Raw genomic sequence first — 24,897 nt, 5'->3', positions numbered from 1 at the left:
ACCGGCTGCGTTAACCTTTCTGTCCGGATTCCCGTGTAGATCTCTCCTTTTTCTTTCATAGCAACCAGTGGGGTGGAGTTTCTCTGTTTAACTCAGCGAGTCCCAGGCTGCGAATTTGATCCAGTCTGGGATCTGGGACGGTATGAGCTCCGCCCCGTGTGTAAACAGGATGGTCTGGGGTAGGTAGAGTTTCACGGTTAACAGCGGGTTTCATTCCACACCCCGCCGGAAATACTTGTAGAATTTATTTCTCTTAAAAGTAATTTATTCCAAATGATCCTAAGGTTTACCGAGGGAGTGACGCGCTCACTGAAAATCATCACACACGTTGAAATAGCCGACAGGGAGGGAATGACGAACTGATTGAAATGAGCACAGGGGAAGGGGGGAGTTTTGTGCCGATTAAAAATGGGAGCCTCACTCCCCTCTCTCCCCTGACCTAACCCTCACTATCACCATCCCTCTACCCCATCTATACCCACCATGATTTTGTAGACGTCCATCAAACCTCCCCCAAATCTTCTGCGTTTCAAGGAACAAAGTCATAATCTACTCAATCTTCCCTTATAACTCAGGTCCACCAATCACAGCAACATCCTTGTAATCTGTCAACCTTATTTACATCTTTCCTATAGGTAGGTTACTTAAACTGCACACAATACTCCAAATTAGGCCTCATAACCGTCTTATATCATGCAATCTCCTGTACTGAATACTTTAATTTATGAAGGCCAATGTGCCAAAGATTTCTTCACTACCTTATTTAGTTCTGCCGCCACTTTCAATGAATTGTGGACCTGTATTCCCGGACACCTTTGTTCTACTGCACTCCTTAGTGCCCTACTGTTCACTGTGTAAGACCCATCCTGGTTGATCCAACCGAAGTGCAACAGCTCACAGGCCTGCATTAAATTCCATCTGCCATTATCAGCCCATATCCCACCTGATGCTGATCCCGCTGCAAGCTCTGATTGTCTTCTTCCCTGTCAAATACACCCCAAACCTTGGTGTCATCCACAAATTTGCTGATCCAGTTAATCTAATTATCATCGAGATCATTGATATCGATGACAAACAACGGATATCAGCACTGATCCCTGCGGAATTCCACCAGTCACAGGTCTCCAGTCAGAGCAGCAACCATCTGCTACCACTATTTGCCTTTCTCCTCTATGCTAATGTCTACTCCCATTTACTACCTCACCTTGAACACTAAGAGAATGAAATTTATTGGTCAACATCCTATGCAAGACCTTGTCAAATGCCTTGCTAAAGTCCATTTAGAAAATATCCAGTGCCTTGCCTTCATCAACTTCCCTGGTAACATTCCTTGTAACTTCTTCGAAAAACTCAATAAGGTTGTCTAGAACACAAAGTCATGTTGGATATCCCTAATCAGTCCTGTTTATTTAAATACTCCTATATCCCGTCCTTCCAATGTCTTCACACAACTGATATCAGGCGCACTGGCCGATCATTTCCTGGTTTAATTTTGGAGCCTTTTTTAAACAACAGATCAAAATTAGCTATCCTCCAATCCTCTGGTAGCTTTCCTGTCTTTGAGAATAATATAAACATATCGGCTACGTCCCTGCAACTTCTGCATTCACCTCCATCGGTGTCCGATGGCTGAACTTCTCAGTCCCAGGGGATATATACACTCAAATTTGCCCAATACACTTACTCATCCATAATCTGTATAACATCCATGGCCTCACTTCTATAGATTCTCTTCCAGAGTGAACACAGAAGCAAAACTCTGCTTAAGAACTCCTCTATCTTTTTTTGGCTCCATGCAGACATTACCATTCTAATAATTCAATCAATTGTGCACCCTGCAATCTTTTGCTTTTAAAATATCTGTATAATCCCTCACCTTGTCTGCTAGGACAACCTTATGCCAACCTATAGCCTTCCTGGTTTCTTTCCTCAATGTTATCTTGCATTTCCTTGACTCCATAAGTACCTCATTTTTTCCCCTACCTGCCTACACCTGTTATGCACCTATTTTTTTTTCTATACCAGGGCCTCAATATCTCTTGAAAAACTGGTATATTTACCTTTTATTTGGACGGGCACATAAATACCTTGAAGTCTACAAATTTTATCTTTCAAGGTCTCCCACTTACCAAGTACTAATTTGTCAGAATATAGCCAATTCACACTAGTCAGAATCTTTCTGATACCATCAAAATTGTTCTTTCTCCAATTTAGAATCTCAACCCCTGGAGCAGAGCTATCGTTGTCCACACTTCCTTTGAATCTGATGACATTGTGATCACCGATGCAAAGTGTTTCCTTACACCAACCTCTGTTATGTGTGTCCTGTCTCAGTCCCTAATGGGAGATCAAGTATCACACTTGAGTCTTTGGACCTTCAATGTACTGATTAACAAAACTTTCCTGAAGACATTTGTCAAATACATGAGTACATCTACTCAATATACAGTATGAGTTCCAGTCCATATGTGGAAGGTTAAAATCAAATTATAACAAATTATGTTTCTTGCAACTTTCTGTAATGTTTACTAATTTGTTCCTCTAAATCCCACAGTCTCTTGGGTGGTCAATAAGACAGACCCATTAACATGTTTAAACGATTTTAATTTCTCCGATCTACCCATAAGACCTCACTGGATGAGTTCTCCCATCTGTCCTTACTGCACACTGCTGTGACATTTTCCCTGAGTAGTGAAGCCACCCCTACCCCTTTAATCCCTCATGCTCTGTCGAGTCTAAAACAACATAACCCCAGAAAATCAAGCTGCCAGTTCTCCGCAAGCCAGTGTCAATAATGGCAACAATATCATAATTCCATGTGTTGATCCATAATCTAAGCTCATCTGTCTTTGCTTCAATACTGTTGCATTGAAATATACACAGCTCAGAACATGAGTCACAACATGGTTAACCTTCGATTCCTGACTCCGTCTGAGGTCTTAACAACATGTTTGAGAAACTTGGATAGGTACATGGATGGGAGGGGATGTAGGGCAGGTTAATGGGTCTGGACGGATTAACAGTTCGACAGGGAGATCGGGAACTGTGCACAGTAAAGCTCCCGGTGTGGGAAAGGGAGAATAGGAATCGTTCGCAGTAAAGCAGCCAGTGTGGGATATGGAGACCAGGAATGGTGCACGATAATATCCAAAGATCGAGAATTATTTGTGGAAAAATCCCGTGTGGGATTGGAGACCGGGAAACGTGTGTGGTATAAACTCCTGCCGTGGAATACCAAGACCGGGAACCACAATCTCAGGGTAACATACATCAAAGTTGCTGGTGAACGCAGCAGGCCAAGCAGCATCTATAGGAAGAGGCGCAGTCGACGTTTCAGGCCGAGACCCTTCGTCAGGACTAACTGAAGGAAGAGTGAGTAAGGGATTTGAAAGCTGGAGGGGGAGGGGGAGATGCAAAATGATAGGAGAAGACAGGAGGGGGAGGGATAGAGCCGAGAGCTGGACAGGTGATAGGCAAAAGGGGATACGAGAGGATCATGGGACAGGAGGCCTAGGGAGAAAGACGGGGGGGGAGGTGACCCAGAGGATGGGCAAGAGGTATATTCAGAGGGACAGAGGGAGAAAAAGGAGAGTGAGAGAAAGAATGTGTGCATAAAAATGAGTAACAGCTGGGGTACGAGGGGGAGGTGGGGCCTAGCGGAAGTTAGAGAAGTCAATGTTCATGCCATCAGGTTGGAGGCTACCCAGACGGAATATAAGGTGTTGTTCCTCCAACCTGAGTGTGGCTTCATCTTTACAGTAGAGGAGGCCGTGGATAGACATGTCAGAATGGGAATGGGATGTGGAATTAAAATGTGTGGCCACTGGGAGATCCTGCTTTCTCTGGCAGACAGAGCGTAGATGTTCAGCAAAGCGGTCTCCCAGTCTGCGTCGGGTCTCACCAATATATAAAAGGCCACATCGGGAGCACCGGATGCAGTATATCACCCCAGTCGACTCACAGGTGAAGTGATGCCTCACCTGGAAGGACTGTTTGGGGCCCTGAATGGTGGTAAGGGAGGAAGTGTAAGGGCATGTGTAGCACTTGTTCCGCTTACACGGATAAGTGCCAGGAGGGAGATCAGTGGGGAGGGATGGGGGGGACGAATGGACAAGGGAGTTGTGTAGGGAGCGATCCCTGCGGAATGCAGAGAGAGGGGGGAGGGAAAGATGTGCTTAGTGGTGGGATCCCGTTGGAGGTGGCGGAAGTTGTGGGAGGATGGAGTGAGAGCAGATGTACGTGAAATGGGGGAGATGCGTTTAAGAGCAGAGTTGATAGTGGAGGAAGGGAAGCCCCTTTCTTTAAAAAATGAAGACATCTCCCTCGTCCTAGAATGAAAAGCCTCATCCTGAGAGCAGATGCGGCGGAGATGGAGGAATTGCGAGAAGGGGATGGCGTTTTTGCAAGAGACAGGGTGAGAAGAGGAATAGTCCAGATAGCTGTGAGAGTCAGTAGGCTTATAGTAGATATCAGTGGATAAGCTGTCTCCAGAGACAGAGACAGAAAGATCTAGAAAGGGGAGGGAGGTGTCGGAAATAGACCAGGTAAACTTGAGGGCAGGGTGAAAGTTGGAGGCAAAGTTAATAAAGTCAACGAGTTCTGCATGCGTGCAGGAAGCAGCGCCAATGCAGTCGTCGATATAGCGAAGGAAAAGTGGGGGACAGATACCAGAATAGGCACGGAACATAGATTGTTCCACAAAGCCAACAAAAGGCAGGCATCGCTAGGACCCATACGGGTGCCCATAGCTACACCTTTAGTTTGGAGGAAGTGGGAGGAGCCAAAGGAGAAATTATTAAGAGTAAGGACTAATTCCGCTAGACGGAGCAGAGTGGTGGTAGAGGGGAACTGATTAGGTCTGGAATCCAAAAGAAGCGGAGAGCTTCGAGACCTTCCTGATGGGGGATGGAAGTATATAGGGACTGGACATCCATGGTGAAAATAAAGCGGTGGGGGCCAGGGAACTTAAAATCATCGAAAAGTTTAAGAGCGTGAGAAGTGTCACGAACATAGGTCGAAATGGATTGAACAAGGGGTGATAAAACAGTGTCGAGGTATGCAGAAACGAGTTCGGTGGGGCAGGAGCAAGCTGAGACAATAGGTCGGCCAGGACAGGCAGGTTTGTGGATCTTGGGTAGGAGGTAGAAACGGGAAGTGCGGGGTGTGGGAACTATAAGGTTGGTAGCAGTGGATGGGAGATCCCCTGAGCGGATAAAGTCGTTGATAGTGTGGGAGACAATGGCCTGGTGCTCCTTAGTGGGGTCACGATCGAGGGGTAAATAAGAGGAGGTATCCGCGAGTTGTCGCTGTGCCAGGGTGATTTGTTCAGTGACTTTTGATCAGCTATGATGAACACCCTCGCCGTTGTGGATGAATAAATATTTAATCCAATAATTCTGGCCTCCCTCACTCGTCTTTGCCTCCTCACCACCGCTCTTCACCCTGCTCTCTTCTCCATGCCTCTGCCTCACCCCTCCCAACTCACCCCACTCTGCTCACCACCCATCAACCTCGCTGTCCTTTCTCATTATCCCCTGGTGCTCACCCTCATACCCCTCCGCAGCCCACACCTTCACTCCTTCTGCCCCAATCCCGTCTCCCTCACTGCTCAGTCAGTGATGTCATTCTCACTCGCCCGTCTTTCCTCGCCGCCCAACTCGGTCACACATCCTCCTCAATGTACAGCCAACCGCCCCTCCCTCCTCACTCATGCCTCCCTCCATGCCAACCTAGTCACACCCCTCCTTACTCACTGCCCCTCTCACTCACCCATTCCTCCTCAACGCCTCCTGCACACCCCTCCTTCGACATCCCATTCTCTCGCCCTTCCTCGAAATATTTATTCCACCTTCTCCTCCTACTCTCCCTAACCCCATCTCCTACTCCTGTCACTCCTTCACTCTCCCCACCATTTACTCCTTCCACAGTCTCGCTCCCCTCTCGCTCTCTGCCTTTCCTTCATCCCCTCTCCTATTCCACAGTGCTCTCTCAATCCATCTCTCACTCCCTTTCTCTCAGACTCTCAGTCACTATCCCCCCTTTTTGTTCCTCGCTCTCTCTGCCCATTCTTTCCCTCTGACCCTCTCCCACTCTCTCCCCTCTTTCTAGACCTCTCACCCTGCTTTCTCTCTCCCCACCTCACTCCCCCGTCCCTCTCCCCCTTCATTCACTTCCCACCTCTCACTCTTACTCCACCTCTCTCTTGCCTTCTCCCTTCATTCCCCATCTCTCACTCCCCCTCTCTCTACTTCCCCCACATAATTTCAGCTTCCCCCCTCCACCTTCCACACACTCACCCTGCCCTTCCCCTTACCCTGCTCTCCCCATCACTCTCCTCCTTACCCTCACAGTCTCCCCCTTACACTCACCCTTACATCAACAGCAGTTAAACATTTAGTGGGATCTGTGACTGTGAACGCTGCAGGTTCCATACCCGAGGGTAATGTTCTTTAATTTAAAGAATGTCGCAGTTGGGAATGGCATGGACTGGTTTATTTGAAGGAATCTTGAGAAACAGAAGCAACTGCAGATGATGAGGGTTGAGGTAAAAATAACATTTTGTAAACTCACAGCAAACAGGGCAGCAAATGTAACTGGTAATGTTACGGGTTTGAGACCATAGGTCACGTTCTTTATATTACATTAAAGGCTCTATCACTCAACCCTGCAGCAGAAATGGTTAAATGCAATATTAAAGTGACTTTGTTCACACTCAAATGATAGTGATCTGTCGAACCAGTTCCATTTGATTTCAGCAGTTGTGAGGAAAGTGCGTCTGGCAGTTTGCAATGATGTCAAAACGCTGTTGGACTATTCTTGGGGAATTACTGTGTGAATCATTCAACTTCTGATATTTATCAAAAGTTCCCATTAAAAGAAAGGGCGGGGATGACAAGACACAAAAACATTAGATAGCTGGGAGGTGGTAAATTTGGTCAAGAAGGAAAAGGAAACGTATGTACTGTAAAGCTTCAGAGTTAGGATCAAACAAAACACACAAGGAGTATAAAGACACCAGAAAATAACTAAAAAAAGGAATTACAAAAGCAAGAGAGGTCATGAAAAATTCTTGGCAAGTTGGATTAAGGTGAATCCTCAGGTATACTATACATTCATCAAGAGCAGGGGGATAACTAGGAAGAGAAACCTAATGCGTTCTCTTCAGTAATCAGCTCTAATCACATCAGGCTGGCACCATCTCCAGCATTCATAAAGCTGCATGTTATATTATATCAAAGAACACCTCACAAGTAACTACTTTGGAATGGATCTCTACTTTAGAAGATGACCTGAAGCATCGTTGTGCCTACTTTAAAAACGCAGAAAGCAAAGCAACTTTATCTCACAAAATGAAGGATGTAAAACAGTTCCACAAAATGGCAGCTTCCATCTCCAAGCAGGTGATCTGTCTGCTTCCACTGTCCTTGACCCATTCGACTTTGACATTTTCTTCCACCATCATTAACAAATTGACAATAATGAGTTAAATTGCTCCCAATTATCACCGGCATTCTGTACTGATATAAAATTACAGTGCTGCAGCATGTCCAAATATGTCTGTGGATCACCTGCTGAGATATTTATCAAATTAACATTATACAGACAGGCTGCAACAGGGACAGGAGTAAACGGTCCAGATGCACCGACCTCATAACACAGCCAAACGGGTTCTCATCCCGCATAACCTCGCCCCTGAGATAATGAATTTGATTACTGGTGTCCCATTCTGTGCCCCATCCTGGGAGACTGATGGCATTACTGGTAACAGAGACCGAGCCCCACTTGGGTCTTTGAATAGCATTACGGTGCGCCATTCTGCACCCCATCATGGGACACTGATGGCATTTATAGAGACGCTTACTGAGACTAATCCTGGGGCATCGTGGGAAAATGTTTGTGTTTCCATCGATTTTGGGAGAGAGAAGATGTGGTGGGTGCAGTCGTCACAGAGAGTTACAAGGGATTTCGGCCACCTCAGAAAAACAGGAGTTGTATTCTATGAACGTCTCGGAGATGGGGTTGCTTTCGCTGCAGTTGGAAGTTTCCACATCACTTAAAAGGCTAACAATTATACCAGTGCCCAGGAAGAGCAGTGTGAGTTGCATTAAAGACTATCGTCCATAGCAATCACAACCACTGTGATGAAATGCTTTGAGAGGTTTGGATGGCGAGAGTTAGCTCTGCCTATCGCAATTTTCCTGTATCCACGATAGGTCACAATGCGATCTCATTGGCTCATCACGAGGCTTGTTTCTCGACTAGAGCTCAGCGTGTAACGCAATTATTCCGACAGTTCTGATCAAAAATCTCAAACCCCTGGGACTTTCTGCCTCCCTCTGCAACTGGATCCTCAATTTCCTCACCGGAAAACCACAATCTGTGCGGATCCGAAATAACGTCTGCACATCGCTGACAATCAATACTGGTGCACCTCAAGGATATGTGCTTCGCCCACTGCTCTACTCTCTCTGCACCCATGAGGTGCGGCTCGGCACAGCTCAAATGCCAGTGACAGATTTGCTAACGACACCCATATTGTTGACAGATTTTCAGATGGCGAGAAGGCAAACAGGAGTGAGATATATCACCTAGATGAGTGGAGCTGCAGCAACAACCTTGCACTCAACATCGGTAAGACCAACACACTAATTGCAGACTTCTGAACGGGTAAGATGAGGGCACAGACACACCAATCATCATTGATCGGTCAGCAGTGGAAAGAGTGAGCAACTTCATGTTCCTGTGTGTCAACATCTCTGAGGATCTATCCAGTGCCCAACGTATCGATGCAGTTACAAAGAATGCACGTCAAGACTATATTTCATTAGGAGTTTGACGAGATTTGGGATGAGACCAAATACTTGCAGATTTCTACAGTTGTACCATAAAAATTGTTCTAACTGGCTGCACATCACTTGATATGGTGGGGTGGGGTAAGTGGAGAAGCTACTGCACAGGACAGAAATATTCTCAGGAATGTTGTCAATTCAGTCAGCTCCATCATGGGCAGTGGTCTCCGTAGCATCCAGGACATCGTCATGGAGCGATGCCTCAAAACGGCAGCATCAGTCATTAGGGATCTGCTTCACCAAGGAGATGCCCTCTTCTCATTGGTATCACCAGGAAGGTGGTACAGGAGATTGAGGGCACACACTCAACAAGTCAGGAGTTGCTTCCTTCCCTCTGCCATCTGATTTCTGAATTGACATGGAGCCCATGAACCTACTTCACTAAATTCATTTTTGCAATACTTATTTAATTTAACTTTTAGTAACAGATACTTACTGTAATACAGTTTCTTTTCTATTATTATATATTGAATTGTATGCTGTCACAAAGCCAATAATGTTGAAACATATGCCTATAACATGACACATCGTCCTCATGGCTCTTCGGGGATTTATTCTGATTGGTCCATCGGGCTGAAGATCCACTTCCTGTGTTCTTCTCCGTTCCCCAATAACAAACTGTGCAGATAGACAGACAAAGATCACATTCCCTCTCCCTGGGACCCAATCACAGCCGCTGTGGGGCAGTAATGCCACTGCTCTGCTCGTTGGAGATGGAAAATCATCTTTCTTGTTTCACCTTCCACACAGCCGGACTCTGGACATTGCCGATTTGGGCTGTGTTCATAGGGATATCCGAGGCTTTTTGAAGCAGACTCACTCCACTGCCCCGAGAGGTCACTTGCAGTGTGGACGGTGCTGCAGCAGTCCCGGGGACATCATATCCTGGACTCAGACTCTGGGCATTGGGCAACAGCACAACTACGCAATTTCATACCTCATAACTTTCATGGTTAGTTTCTCCTCAGAGCAGTGAAAGTATAATGTGCAAGAATGTTGTTGTCAGTTATCAGACAGGAACAACGTGACAATTACTTCTCTGGGACAAAGAACAGTTAATTTACTGAATTAAAAATATACAGTTTAGTATAATTTAGCAAGACATTTGGCAGAGTCCCACATGGGGGATTAGTCAAGGTTCAGGGGTTTGGCATTCAGGATGAGGTGGTAAACTGACTTCGACATTGGTTTCGCGGGAGAAGCCAGTAAGTGGTGGAAGATGGTTTGACTCTCTGACTGGAGACCAATGACTCGTGGGATGCAGCGGGGTTCAGTGCTGGGTTCATTATTGCTCATCATCTCTGTCAACGATCTGGATGATTTAATTACTGCAATAGTTATAGAACATAGAATAATACAGCACAGTACAGGCCCTTCAGCCCACAATGTTGTGCCGACCCTCAAACCCTGCTCCCAGATAAGCCCCTACCTTAAATTCCTCCATATACCAGTCTAGTAGTCTCTTAAACTTCACTAGTGTATCTGCCTCCACCACTGACTCAGGCAGTGCATTCCACGCACCAACCACTCTCTGAGTAAAAAACCTTCCTCTAATATCCCCCTTGAACTTCCCACCTCTTACCTTAAAGCCATGTCCTCTTGTGCAATGGTACCCTGGGGAAAGGTGCTGGCTGTCCACTCTATCTGTTCCTCTTATTATCTTGTACACCTCTATCATGCCTCCTCTCATCCTCCTTCTCTCCAAAGAGTAAAGCCCTAGCTCCCTTAATCTCTGATCATAATGCATACTCTCGAAACCAGGCAGCATCCTGGTAAATCTCCTCTGTACCCTTTCCAATGCTTCCACATCCTTCCTATAGTGAGGCGACTAGAACTGGACACAGTACTCCAAGTGTGGCCTAACCAGAGTTTTATAGAGCTGCATCATTACATCGCAACTCTCAAACTCTATCCCTCGACTTATGAAAGCGAACATCCCATAAGCTTTCTTAACTACCCTATCCACCTGTGAGGCAACTTTCAGTGATCTGTGGACATGTACCCCGAGATCCCTCTGCTCCTCCACACTACCAAGTATCCTGCCATTTACTTTGTACTCTGCCTTGGAGTTTGTCCTTCCAAAGTGTACCACCTCACACTTCTCCGGGTTGAACTCCATCTGCCACTTCTCAGCCCACTTCTGCATCCTATCAATGTCTCTCTGCAATCTTTGACAATCCTCTACACTGTCTACAACACCACCAACCTTTGTGTCGTCTGCAAACTTGCCAACCCACCCTTCTACCCCCACATCCAGGTCATCAATAAAAATCATGAAAAGTAGAGGTCCCAGAACAGATCCTTGTGGGACACCACTAGTCACAATCCTCCAATCTGAATGTACTCCCTCCATCACGACCCTCTGCCTTCTGCAGGCAAGCCAATTCTGAATCCACCTGGCCAAACCTCCCTGGATCCCATGCCTTCTAACCTTCTGAATAAGCCTACCATGTGGAACCTTGTCAAATGCCTTACTAAAATCCATGTAGATCACATCCACTGCACTACCCTCATCTATATGCCTGGTCACCTCCTCAAAGAACTCTATCAGGCTTGTTAGACACGATCTGCCCTTCACAACGCCATGCTGACTGTCCCTGATCAGACCATGATTCTAAATGCCCATAGATCCTATCTCTAAGAATCTTTTCCAACAGCTTTCCCACCACAGACGAAAGGCTCACTGGTCTATAATTACCAGAACTATCCCTACTACCTTTTTCGTACAAGGGGACAACATTCGCCTCCCTTTAATCCTCCGGTACCATTCCCGTGGACAACGAGGATATAAAGATCCTAGCCAGAGGCTCAGCAATCTCTTCCCTTGTTTTTTGTTCAACAATAGGTTATTTGCATTGGTCCGTACACATTAAATTAGTTTACAGTAACTCTGTAGTCAGAGCTTTTCTTGTGAACATACCAGGCAGAAATTGGCCACTCAGCCCATTGAACCTCCTGCCCCACGCAGTGAAATCATGGCTTTCATTCTGCAATGCCCGCCTGCAGCTTTCTGTAACTGATCACAACTCCACCCACCCCCACCCCCCACTGTCTGCTGTGTCGAGACCTTGACCAGAATCAACGTCTTTGCTTCTAAAGGAAGTTGAGGGCATCAGCTCGAAATACCCACAATAAACACAGTCACGATGAGAAAAACGACATGCATTCATCTGAAGAGACAAGTTTTGGAAACAGAAGCCGTGTTGGCTAAACACCTTTTCGCACGCTTGCTTTGAAATCGTAACCCCGACTCAAGAAGTTTTTAACATTGACATAAATTGTGGAAAATCTCAACCGTGCAGACAGGAAAATGCAAGACCACAAATACCACGACCGACAGAAGAGACAAAATAGAGTGAATAACTTCTTGCAATACACACAAAATGCCGGAGGAACTCAGCAGGCCAGGCAGCATCTAGGAAAGGAGTCCTGCCAAAGGGTTTCAGCCTGAAATGTCCACTGTTCACTCTTCTCCATAGACACTGCCTGGCCTGCTGAGTTTCTCCAGCATTTTGTGTGTGTTTCTCGGATTTCCAGCATCTGCAGCATTTTCTCTTGTTTGTGAATCTCTTCTTGGTCACTGATCCAAAACATAGGTAACATGTTGACTGGAAATAAAGATCAGAAATAAATATCAGAAGCTGAATTATTCTCACCTTAATTCACCAAGAATGCTCAGTCTCAGTGTGGGTATGTTTTCATGTCATTTTCTTGTAACTCCATCCCAGACCATCAGGCGAGGGTCATTTGGTAGCTTTGGGGGAGGGGCCGGTGTGGCTGCTCTGTGATTTTCTCTGTACAAGCTGCTGCCTGTTTGCAAGGCAGATTCCAACTCGCACACATTCCTCAGAGCAGGGAGCGGCTCCTGTGCTGAAAACAAACTAATCAGTTTGACATTTCGCACTCACATTCAACTGCGAACAAAGCTAATTTAACACAGTATTTAAATACCTCTGTTACATGGGGAAAAAACAATAAAAACACAATGGTATAGAAAAGAAAGTTCAGCAGTGTCTGCAGTCTGAATGTCTACTTGTTAAAATTGCTATCAGTTTTTGAGAGTTTCCAGTATTTTACCTGAAACACCCATCTTCTGTACATATATCTGAATATATATACACAACTTAATTAAATAAGTCAATGGAGGGGGGGGGAGAGAGGGGGGGGAGAGAGGGGGGGAGAGAGGGGGGGAGAGTGGGGGGGAGAGAGGGGGAGAGAGGGGGGAGAGAGAGAGGGGGGAGAGAGGGGGGGAGAGAGGGGGGGAGGGGGGAGAGAGGGGGGGAGAGGGGGGGAGAGGGGGGGGGGAGGGGGGGAGAGGGGGAGGGGGGGGGGGGGGGGGGGGGAGGGGGGGGGGGGGGGAGGGGGGAGGAGGGGGGGAGGGGGGGAGAGAGGGGGGAGAGAGGGGGATCCTGGATGTCCAGTACCTATACACGTCTATTCCCCTGTCAAGAAGATATTTGCTTCTTTCTCCACGAAAGTACCAACCAGCCTCCTCCGTCTGGCAGAACTGGTCTTCATCCTTAACAATTTCTCCTCTGGCTGCTCTCATTATTTCCAGAATTGAGGGTTAGCCATTGGCACCTGCATGGCCCTCAGCTCTACATGCTTTTTGTTGGCTACGTAGAACAGTCCATGTTCCAACCCCTTTCAGATAATGTTTCTTTCACTACACTGTCACAAAAACAAAGGAGCTGATTGTGGACGACAGGAGGAATGGAGACAGGCTAACCCCTATTGACATCAGTGGATCTGGGGTTGAGAGGGTGAACAGCTTTAAGTTCCTCGGCATAAACATCACCAAGGATCTCACATGGTCTGTACACACCGGCTGTGTTGTGAAAAAAGCACAACAGAACCTCTTTCACCTCAGATGGTTGAAGAAGCTTGGTATGGGCCCCCAAATCCGAAGAACTTTCTACAAGGACATAATTGAGAGCATCCTGACTGGCTGCATCACTGACTGGTATGGGAACTGTACTTCCCTCAATCGCAGGAACCTGCAGAGAGTGGTGCGGACAGCCCAGCGCATCTGTAGATGTGAACTTCCTACTATAAAGGACATTTAAAAAGGCAGGTGTGTAAAAAGGGCCCGAAGGATCATTGGGGACCCGAGTCACCCCAGTCACAAACTATTTCAGCTGCTACCATCCGGGAAATGGTACCGCAGCATAAAAGCCAGGACCAACAGTGTCCGGGACAGCTTCTTCCACCAGGCCATCAGACTGCTTAATTCATGCAGACACAACTGTATTTCTATGTTATATTACTGTACATATTTATTATAAATTACTATAAATTGCTCATTGCACATTTAGACAGAGACGCGACTTAAACATTTTTACTCCTCATGTATATGAAGGATGTAAGTAATAAAGTCATTTCAATTCAATTGACGACTGCATTGGTGCTGCTTTATATATCCATGATCAGGTCATCAATTTCCTCAATGTTGCCTCCAACTTCATCCCATCTTTAGATTCACATTGTCCATTTCTGAAACCTCTCTCTCATTGCTCGATCTCTGGAAGAAAACTCTTTTATAAATTTACCACGGCTATCTTGACAATAACTCTTTCTGCCCTGTCTCCTGTAAAAATGCTATTCCATTTTTTTTCGTTCCTTCCTCTCCACTGGATCTGTTCCCAGGGTGAGGCTTTTCACTGATTACAGAGGAAGAGTCATTTTCTGCCTGAGCCAGATCAGGATTGATTAATCTGCAGGGCCTGACAAGGTGTTCCCTCAGACCCTGATGGAGGCAAATGCAGAAATTTACAGGGTCCTAGCAGAGATATTTGCATCATCCTAAGCGACAGGTGAGTAACCAGTGCAATGAAGAATAGTCTATGTTGTTCGGCAGTTCAATCAAGTCTCTAAAAATAACCAAGGAAATTATAGGCTAGTGAGCCTGACATCAGCAGTGGGAAAGTAATTGGATGGTATTCTGAGAGACTGGATATATACATACTTCGACAGACATGGCCTGATTAATGAGAACCAGCATGTCCTAGTGAGTACTTGGCCATGTCCAATCAATCTCATAGAGTTTTTCAAAAAGGATGTCAGGAAAGTTGAAGAAGGCAAGGCAGTGGATGTTGCTTACATGGGATTGCAAGGCATCAGCCAAGGGGACACCTTGTCAGGCCCTGGAGATTTATCTATCTTAACCTGCCTTATGACCGCAATCACCCCCTCCTCTGTACACTAAATAGCATCTCTGGCTTCAGTTCTGCTTTGCCTCACTTTTTAGATTTTGTGTCCCCCCTCCATATTCCATTTGTGGCCACACATAGATCACTATTCTGATCTCCAGGAGGACCAATTTCATTCCTTACAATCCTTGTGCCCTTATCATATCTGTAGATCTCTTAGGATTCTCCTTCATTTTGCCTGCTAGGACAACCTCATTCCTTACTTTAGCTCTCATGTTCTTTCTTTATGCTCTCTTGCATTCCTTACACTCCAAAAGTACCTGATTTATTCCACCCTCCCCATATCTGAGATGCACCTTTTTTAGTTTCTTAACCAGTGCCTCAATAACTCGAGAACCAAAGTTCTCTAAGCCTGCTATAATTACCTTTAATTCTGACAAAAAAAAATACACACAAGCTTTGTACTCTCAATATTTCACTTACCATGTGCACCCTTGCTAGAAAACAATCTGTCCAAATGCACACTTGCCAGATCGTTTGTGACACCATTAAAATTGCCCCATCTCTAGTTCGGAATCTGCACCCATGAATCCATAATTACTTTGAAATTAATTGTATTATGATCACTCAATGCAAAGCACTGCCCCACAGAAACTTACTACATCGTCCCTGTCTTATCCCCTGTCCGCATCCGTTAGTCTTGCGAGACCTTGGATCTGCACCTGGAAAGTCTTCACTCTCCAGGGCGCAGGCCTGGGCAAGGTTGTATGGAAGACCAGCAGTTGCCCATGCTGCACGTCTCCCCTCTCCATGACACCAATGTTGTCCAAGGGAAGGGCATTAGGACCCATATAGCTTGGCACCAGTGTCGTCGCAGAGCAATGTGTGATTAAGTGCCTTGCTCAAGGACACAACACGTTGCCACGGCTGGGGCTTGAACTCGCTACCTTCAGGTCGCTAGTCCAATGCCTTAACCACTTGGCCTACTGATTAAGGAAACCTTCCTGAACACATCTGACAAACTCTATCATATCCAGACATTTTACAGTTTTGGAGTCCCAATCTATATGTGAAAAGTTTAAATCACCTACCATAGCAAATTATGTTTCTTGTGGCAGTCTGTGATAACTTCTACAAGTCTGTCCTCTAAATCTCAGGGATTATCGGATGCTTTGTACTATGGCCTGAATGAAGTGGAATACCATTTTTATTCTTCATTTCCTCCATGAAAGCCTCACTGAACGAGTTATCCTGTGTGTCCTGACTGAGCACAGTGGTGACATTTTCCCTGAGTAGTAACACGACCCCTCCCCTTTAATCCTTTCCGCTCTGTCCTGTCTACAACTACCGAACCCCTTAATATTGAGCAAGCAATCCTGCTCCTTCTGCTAAGAGTTATAACATGAAAACGCCATGTGTTGATCCATGCCCTGAGCTCATCTGCCTTGCTTTCCATACTTCTTGCATTGAAATACAAGTATCTTAGAATGTTAGTCATAGCCTTTTGATTGCTGACTTTGTCTGAGGTCTTAACAATGTCTGTTTGAGGAACTTGGATAAGTACATGGATGGGTGGGGTACAGAGGTATGGTCAATGGGACTTGATAGATTGACAGTTTGACACAGAGACGGGAACAGTGCCCAGTACAACCTCTGGTGTGGGATAGCCTGATTGGGAATCATGTGTGGCAAAACATCTGGTGTCGGAGAAGGACACAGCAAATGGTGCACCATGGGATACAGAGAACGGGAATTGTTCTTGGTAAGAATCCTGCTGTGGGATTGCAGACTGGGAACCGTGTGCAGTACAATGCCTAGTGTGGAACACAGAGACCGGGAACCGTATTAATACCATAGATTTTTTTCAGTGGCGCAGCCTCCAAACTGAGGGGCGACCATTTAGAAAAGATGAAAGAAGGATTTGTTTCAGCCAGAGAGTAGTGAATCTGTGGAATGTTCTGCCCCAGACTCAGGTGGAAGACAAGTCTGTGTGTATATTCAAGGTGGAAGTTGATTGTTTCCTGATCAGTCAGGGCATTAAAGGATATGGGGTTGAGTGGGATCAGAGATCAGCCATGAAGGAATGGTGGAGCAGAATCGACAGGCTGAATTCTGCTCCTGTGACTTTTGATCTGGTGACTGTCACCAACTGATTTTTTTAAGGAATCATGAAAAAAATGTTTTAGAAACAACTATAGACAATGTGAGTCTGAAGGAAAAAACTATAAAATTCCGGAAGCTTGCAGCAAGCAGGGCATGGACTGTAATTGGTAACGTTGTGGTTTCGAGACTACCAGTAGTGTTCTTTATATCAGTTTTCATATTCACTGACCTTCCCTGCAGTTAAGCAGACTAATACTGTGAATATTTTCACACCTGAATGAAAGTGAAACGTCAAACCAGTTGGATATGGTTTTAGCAGAATGGCCTAAAGTTCTGCTTTTGGAAAACCTGCCTACAGTTCTGTGGAATGTGCGGGGCCAGATAGCTGCTTGCACCAGACCCTAAGGTCGTTATATCACAGAAAAACAACCCACACCTTTTCCCAGTGCTCTTTCAACCTATTTATTTCTCTTCCACAGGTAGATGACCAAAACTGCAGTAAACACTCCAAATTCGAACGCACCAATGTCACCAACCTCAAAATAACACCCCATCTCCAGGATTCAGTACATTAATTTACGCAGGCAATCTGGAAAAGGCTCTTTTTTATGACCCAACCTACCTGTGGCACTACTTGAAATGTATTATACACCAGAATACTAAAGTGACTTTGTTTACATGATTGAGAGTGAAATGTCAAACCGGTTGGAATTGGTTTCAGCAGAAAGGTTACTCCCTGTTCTAAAGAATATGCAGGCAGCTGGTTAAACACAGACCCTGAGCTCCGAGTCTCACAGAAAAGCAACCCACATCTTCCAAATCAATCAGTGATATTGCCTCTTCCCCCTTCCTTTCCAGTTCCACTGAAGGGGTTCGGTCCGAAACATTCCCTTTGTATTCAGTTGCATACATATTGCCTGGACCTGCTGAGTTACTCCAGCATTTGCCTTTCCCTCGTTACGAAAGATCCGCGACTGGGAGCCTGTGGGCAGTTTGAAGCCACATCAAAACACATCCACGCTGTTTAATATTCTTGGGGAATTAAGGTGTGTATCATTCAAGTCTGATATTAATTTTGGATCTTTACTCAATCAAACCTTTGTCTGTGATCAAGCAGTCATAGAGTCATAGTTAGAGAGTCATATTGAAACAGAACACAGTACAGGCACTTTATCCGAGCCATTTAAACTGCCTGTTCCCACCCACCTGCACAGTAGCCATATTCCCCCATCCATATTTTCAAAGGAGAAATCGTGCTGGCATGTACCACTTCTATTGGCAGCTCGTTCCACTGTCTCTCGACTCTCTGATTGAAGACATATGCACTCATGTCCCCCTAAAACTTTTCATCTTTCAACCATAATGCATGATCTCTGGTTGTTGTTCCACTCGACTTCAGTGGAAAAGGCCTGCTTGCATTTACCTATCTATACCCATCATCATGTTGTACTGCCCTATCAAATCTCCTCTCAATTTTTAGCGTTTCAAGGATTAAAGTCTGAAACTATTCAACCTTTCCTTATTAGTCAGGTCCTCCAGAAACATCCTTGAAATTTTTCCCAGTACTCTTTCAAACTTACTTACATCTTTCCTGTAGGTAGGTGACCAAAACTACACACAATACTCTAAATTCGGCCTCACCGATGTCTCATACAACTTCAAAATAACATCCTGTCTCCTGCAGTCAATAATTTAATTTATGAAGGTCATTCTGGCAAAAGCTTTTATTTATGACCTGATCTACCTGTGGCGCTACTTTTAATGAATTATGGACCTGTATTCCCAGATCCTTTTGTTCCACCACAATTTTTAGTGCTCTACTGTTTACTGTGTAAGACCTACCATACTGCAACACTTCGCACTTGCCTCCGTTAAATCCCATCTGCCATTGTCAGCGCAGTATTTCCAGCTGTTACGGATCCCACTGTAACCTGTGATAATTTGCCTCTCTGTCAACTACACCCCCAATCCTGGTGTCATATGCAAATGTGCTTATCAAGTTAAATAAGTTATCATCCCAATCATTGATATAGATGGCAAACAGCAACAGACCCAACTATCATTCCTGCGGCTCTCCACCGGTCATAAGCCCCGATTAATGGAGACAATCATCTACCATCACTGTCTACCTTCTCCCAAAACACCATTGTCTACTTCAATTTATTTCCTTACGTTGAACATGATGCAAATGAATTTTCTTGACCAACCTCCTACGCAGGATTGTTAAATGCTAGCAAAAGTGTACGTAAACATCATCCACTGCATTGCCTTTATCTACTTCCCTGGTAACATTCCCCATAACCTCATCAAAAAAAAATGTGTTGCCAGTAACAAACAAAGTCAGGACTGTTCCAAATCAGTCCTGTCTTTTCAAGTACTTATACATGCATGCTTCTCATAACTTTCACACTACTGATGTCAGAAGCACTGGTCTATAGTTTTCTGGTTTATTTTTTTCAGCCTTTCTTCAACAGCAGAATAACATCATTTACTTGGATTTTCAGAATGCGTTTGATGAGGTGCCATACATGAGGCTGCTTAACAAGGTAAAACCCTATGCCATTACAGGAAAGACACTGGCATGGATAGTGGAATGGCTGGCAGGCAGGAGGCAGCGAGTGGGAATAAAGGAGGCTTTTTCTGGTTGGCTGACTAGTGGTGTACCACAGGGGTCAGTACTCTGTCCACTGCTTTTCACATTGTTTGTCAATGATTTAGATAATAGAATTGATGGCTCTGTGGCAAAGGTTGCAGATGATATGAAGGTAGGTGGAGGGGCAGGTAGTGCTGAGGAAGCAATGAGACTTCAACTGGACTAAGACAAATTGGAAGAATGGGCAAAAAAGTGTCAGATCGAATACAATGTTGGGAAAAGTATGATGATGCATTTTGGTACACACTATGATCTAAATGGGGAGAAGGTTCAAATGTCAGAGCAGCAGAGGGACTTCGGAGTCCTCATGCAAGACTCCGAGAAAGTTAATTTACAGTTTGAATCTGCGGTAAAGAAGGCAAATGAAATGTCCTTTATTTGATGGGGAATAAAGTATAAAAACAAGGAGATAATGCTGAGCCTTTATATGACACTAGTCAGGCTGCACTTTGAATATTGGCAATGGTTTTTGGCTCAATATCTCAGAAAGGATGTGTATTCATTGTGGAGAGTCCAGAGGAGATTAACGAGGATGATTCCAGGAATGAAGGGTTTAACATCTGAGGAGTGTTTGGCGGCTTTGGGCCAATATTCACTGGCATTTAGAAGGATGCGGGGGTGGGGTGGGGGAGGATCTCATTGAAACCTACCGAATGTTGAAAGACCTGGCTAGGGTAGAAGTAGAGTATCTTTCCTTTGGTGGGGGTATCCAACACTAGAGGGCACAGCCTCAAAATTGAGGAGAGTACCCTTTAGAGCAGTGTTAAGAAGAATTTTTAGCCAGACTGTAGTAGATCTGTGGAATGCTTGGCTACAGGCTGCACTGGAGGCCAAATTCATGCATATGTTTAAGGCGAGATGTCAGAGTTTACTGATTTGTCAGGGCAAAGGATATGGCAAGAGGGCAGGTGTATGGGGTTGTGTTTGATGCTGGATCAGCGGCTTGATACCATCCAAAATGCACCCCCCTACAGTTCGCCAACTAGAAACATAGAAAACCTACAGCACAATACAGGTCCTTCGGCCCACGAAGCTGTGCCAAATATGTCGTTACCTTAGAAATCACTAGGCTTACCCATAGCCCTCCAGTTTTCTAAGCTCCATTTACCTATCCAAAAGTCTCTTAAAAGACCCTACCGTTGCCGGCAGCCCATTCCACGCACTCACCACTCTGAGTAAAATACTCAACCCTGACATCTCCTCTGTACGAACTCACCCACACCTTAAACCTGTGTCCTCTTGTGGCAACCATTTCAGCCCTGTCAAAAAGCCTCTGACTATACACATGATCAATGCCTCTCATCATCTTGTACACCTCTATCAGGTCACCTCTCATCCTCCGTCGCTCCAGGGAGAATAGGCCGACTTTACTCAACCTATTCTCATAGGCATGCTCCCCAATGCAGGCAACATCCTCGTATATCTCCTCTGCACCTTTTCATTGGTTTCCACATCCTTCCTGTAGTGAGATGACCAGAACTGAGCACAGCACTCCAAGTGGGGTCGGACCAGGGTCCTATATAGCTGCAACATCCCACTGTAACCTCTGACAGCCCTCCACACTATCCACAATACCCCCAACCTTTGTGTCATCAGCAAATTTACTCACCCATCCCTCCACTTCCTCATCCAAGTCATTTATTGAAATCACAAAGACTACGGGTCCCAGAACAGATCCCTGAGGCACACCACTGGTCACTGGCCTCTATGCAGAATATGATGCGTTTACAAACACTCTTTGCCTTCTGTGGGCAAGCCAGTTCTGGATCCACAAAGCAATGTTCCCTTGGATCCCATGCCTCCTATTTTCCCATAAGCCTTCAACGGGGTACCTTATCAAATGCCTTACTGAAATCCATATACACTACATCTACTGCTCTTCCTTCACCAATGTGTTTACTCAGATCCTCAAGAAATTCAATCAGGCTTGTAAGGCACGACATGCCCTTGACAAAGCCATGCTGACAATTCCTAATCATATTATACTTCTCGAAATGTTCATAAATCCTGCCTCTCAGGATCTTCTCCATCAACTCACTGGTCTATAATTTCCTGGGCTAACTCTACTCCCTTTCTTGAATAAAGGAACAACATCCGCAACCCTCCAATCCTCCAGAACCTCTCTCATCCCCATTGATGATTCAAAGATCATCGCCAGAGGATCAGCAATCTCCTCCCTCGCCTCCCACAGTAGCCTGGGGTACATCTCGTCTGGTCCCGGCGACTCATCCAACTTAATGCTTTCCAAACGCTACAGCACATCCTCTCCCTTAGTATCTACATGCTCAAGCTTGTCAGTCTGTTGCAAGTCATCACTACTATCACCAAGTTCTTTTTCCATAGTGTATACTGAAGTAAAGTATTCATTAAGTACCTCTGCTATTTCCTCCAGTTCCATACACACTTCTCCACTGTCACACTTGATAGGTCCTATTCTTACACATCTTATCCTCTTGCTCTTCACATACTTGTAGAATACCTTGGAGTTTTCCTTAATCCTGCCCACCAAGGCCTTCTCATGGGCCCTTCTGGCTTTCCTAATTTCCTTTTTAATCTCCTACCTGTTAGCTTTATAATCTTCTAGATCTCTAACATTACCTAGCTCTCTGAACCTTTTGTAATCTTTTCCTTTCTTCTTGACTAGATTTATTACAGCCTTTGTACACCACAGTTCCTGTACCTTACCATAACTTTCCTGTCTCATGAGAACATACCTATGCAGAACTCCACACAGATATCCCCTGAGCATTTGCCGCATTTCTTCCGTACTTTTCCCTGAGAACATCTGTTCCCAATTTAAGCTTCCAATTTCCTGCCTGACAGCCTCATAATTCCTAACTTCAATTAAACACTTTTCTAACTTCTCTGTTCCTATCTCTCTTCAATGCTATTGTAAAGGAGATAGAATTATGATCACTATCTCCAAAGTGCCCTGAGAGATTGGACACCTGACCAGATTCATTTCCCAATACCAAATCAAGTACAGTCTCTCCTTTTGTAGGCTTATCTACATATGGTGTCAAGAAACCTTCCTAAACACACCTAACAAACTCCACCCCATCTAAACTCTTGCTCCAGGGGATGCCAATCGATATTTGGGAAATTAAAATCTCCCATCATGACAACTTTGTTATTATTACACCTTTCCAGGACCTGTTTCCCTATCTGCACCTCGGTATCCCTGTTACTATTGGGCAGCCTATAAAAAAACACCAAGTTATTGACCCCTTCCTGTTCCTAACCTCCACCCACAGTGACTCAGTAGAGAAACCCTCCATGATGTCCACCTTTTCTGCAGCCGTGACACTATCTCTGATCAACAGTGCCACACCCCCACCTCTTTTGCCTCCCTCCCTGTCCTTTCTGAAACATCCAAAACCCGGCACTTGAAGTCACCTTTCCTGTCCCTGAGCCATCCAATTCTCTGTAATGGCCACCATATCATATCTCCAAGTACTGATCCTGAAACATAGAAAACCTACAGCACAACACAGGCCCTTTGGCCCACAAAGCTGTGCCGTACATGTCCTTACCTTAGAACTATCTAGGCTTACCCATAGCTCTCTATTTTCCTAAACTCCATGTACCTATCCAGGAGTCTCTTTAAAGACGCTGTCGTTTCCACCTCCACCACTGCCGCCGGCAGTCCAATCCACACACACACCACTCTCTGCGTAAAAAAACTTACCCCTGACATCTCCTCTATACCTATTTCCAAGCACCATAACACTGGGCCCTCTCATGCTAGCCATTTCAGCCCTGGGAAAAGGCCTCTGACTATCCACATGATCAATGCCTCTCATTATCTTGTACACCTCCATCAGGTCACTTCTCATCTTCTGTTGCTCCAAGGAGAAAAGGCCGAATTCACTCAACCTATTCTCATAAGGCATGCTCCCCAATCCAGGCAACTTACTTGTAAATCTCCTCTGCACCCTTTTTATGGTTTCCACGTCCTTCCTGTCGTGAGGTGACCAGATCTGAGCACAGTACTCCAAGTGGGCTCTGACTAGGGTCCTATATAGTTGCAACATTACATCGCAGCTCTTAAACAATCCCACGGTTGATGAAGGCCAATGCACCATACGCCTTCTTAACCACAGAGTCAACCTGCGCAGCTGCTTTGAGCGTCCTATGGACTCGAACCCCAAGATCCCTCTGATCCTCCACACTGCCAAGAGTCTTACCATTAATACTATATCCTGCCATCATATTTGACCTACCAAAGTAAACCACCTCACACTTATCTGGGATGAACTCCATCTGCCACTTCTCAGCCCAGTTTTGCATCTTATCAATGTCCTGCTGTAACCTCTGACAGCCCTCCACACTGTCCACAACACGCTCAACATTTGTGTCATCAGCAAATTTATTAACCATCCCTCCACTTCCTTATGCAGGTCATTTATAAAAATCACGAAGAGTAAGGGTCCCAGAACAGATCCCTGAGGCACATCACTGGTCACCGGCCTCCATGCAGAATATGAGCCGTCTATAACCACTCTTTGCCCTCTGTGGGCAAGCCAGTTCTGGATGCACAAAGCTACGTCCCCTTAGATACCATGCCTCCTTACTTTCTCAGTAAGCCTTGCATGGGGTACCTTATCAAATGCTTTGCTGAAATCCATATACACCACATCTATGGCTCTCCCTTCATCAATGTGTTTAGTCTGAAACAATCGATTGACAAATGATGCAATAGCCACAGCTCTACGTACCATCCTTACACATCTGGAGAAGAAGGATGCTTATGTGAGAATGCTGTTCTTGGACTCGAGTTCGGCATTCAATACCGTAGCTCCATCCAGGCTCAATAAGAATCTCAGAGCCCTCACCTTGACCCTGCCTTGGGCAGCTAGATCCTGGACTTCCTGTCAGATTGCCAGCTGGTTGTAAAAGTGGGCTCCCTCACCTCCAACCCTCTGATTGCCAACACAGGTGCCCCTCAGGGCTGCATATTGTGTCCTCTCTTTTACTCTCTGTATACTCATGACTGTATCACCACCCACAGCTCCAATCTGCTAAGTAAATTTGCTGACAACACTACATTGATTGGCCTAATCTCAATCAATAACGAGGTGGCCTACAGGGAAGAAGTCAAGAAAACAACCTTTCCCTCAATGTTGCCAAAACAAAGGAGCTG

The 24,897-nt window shown here is 45.4% G+C and overlaps 1 protein-coding gene across 1 annotated transcript in view; it reads right to left on the bottom strand.

Annotated features, from left to right (window-relative positions):
- Positions 1-24,897, bottom strand: part of LOC134342000 (mucin-2-like) — a 34,346-nt gene that overhangs the window by 5,101 nt on the left and 4,348 nt on the right. The window lies entirely within an intron of this gene.

Source organism: Mobula hypostoma, unplaced genomic scaffold (assembly GCF_963921235.1).
Source record: "Mobula hypostoma unplaced genomic scaffold, sMobHyp1.1 scaffold_151, whole genome shotgun sequence".
In the NCBI taxonomy this organism is placed as follows: domain Eukaryota; kingdom Metazoa; phylum Chordata; class Chondrichthyes; order Myliobatiformes; family Myliobatidae; genus Mobula; species Mobula hypostoma.
This window is presented reverse-complemented; position numbering and strand designations above follow the sequence as displayed.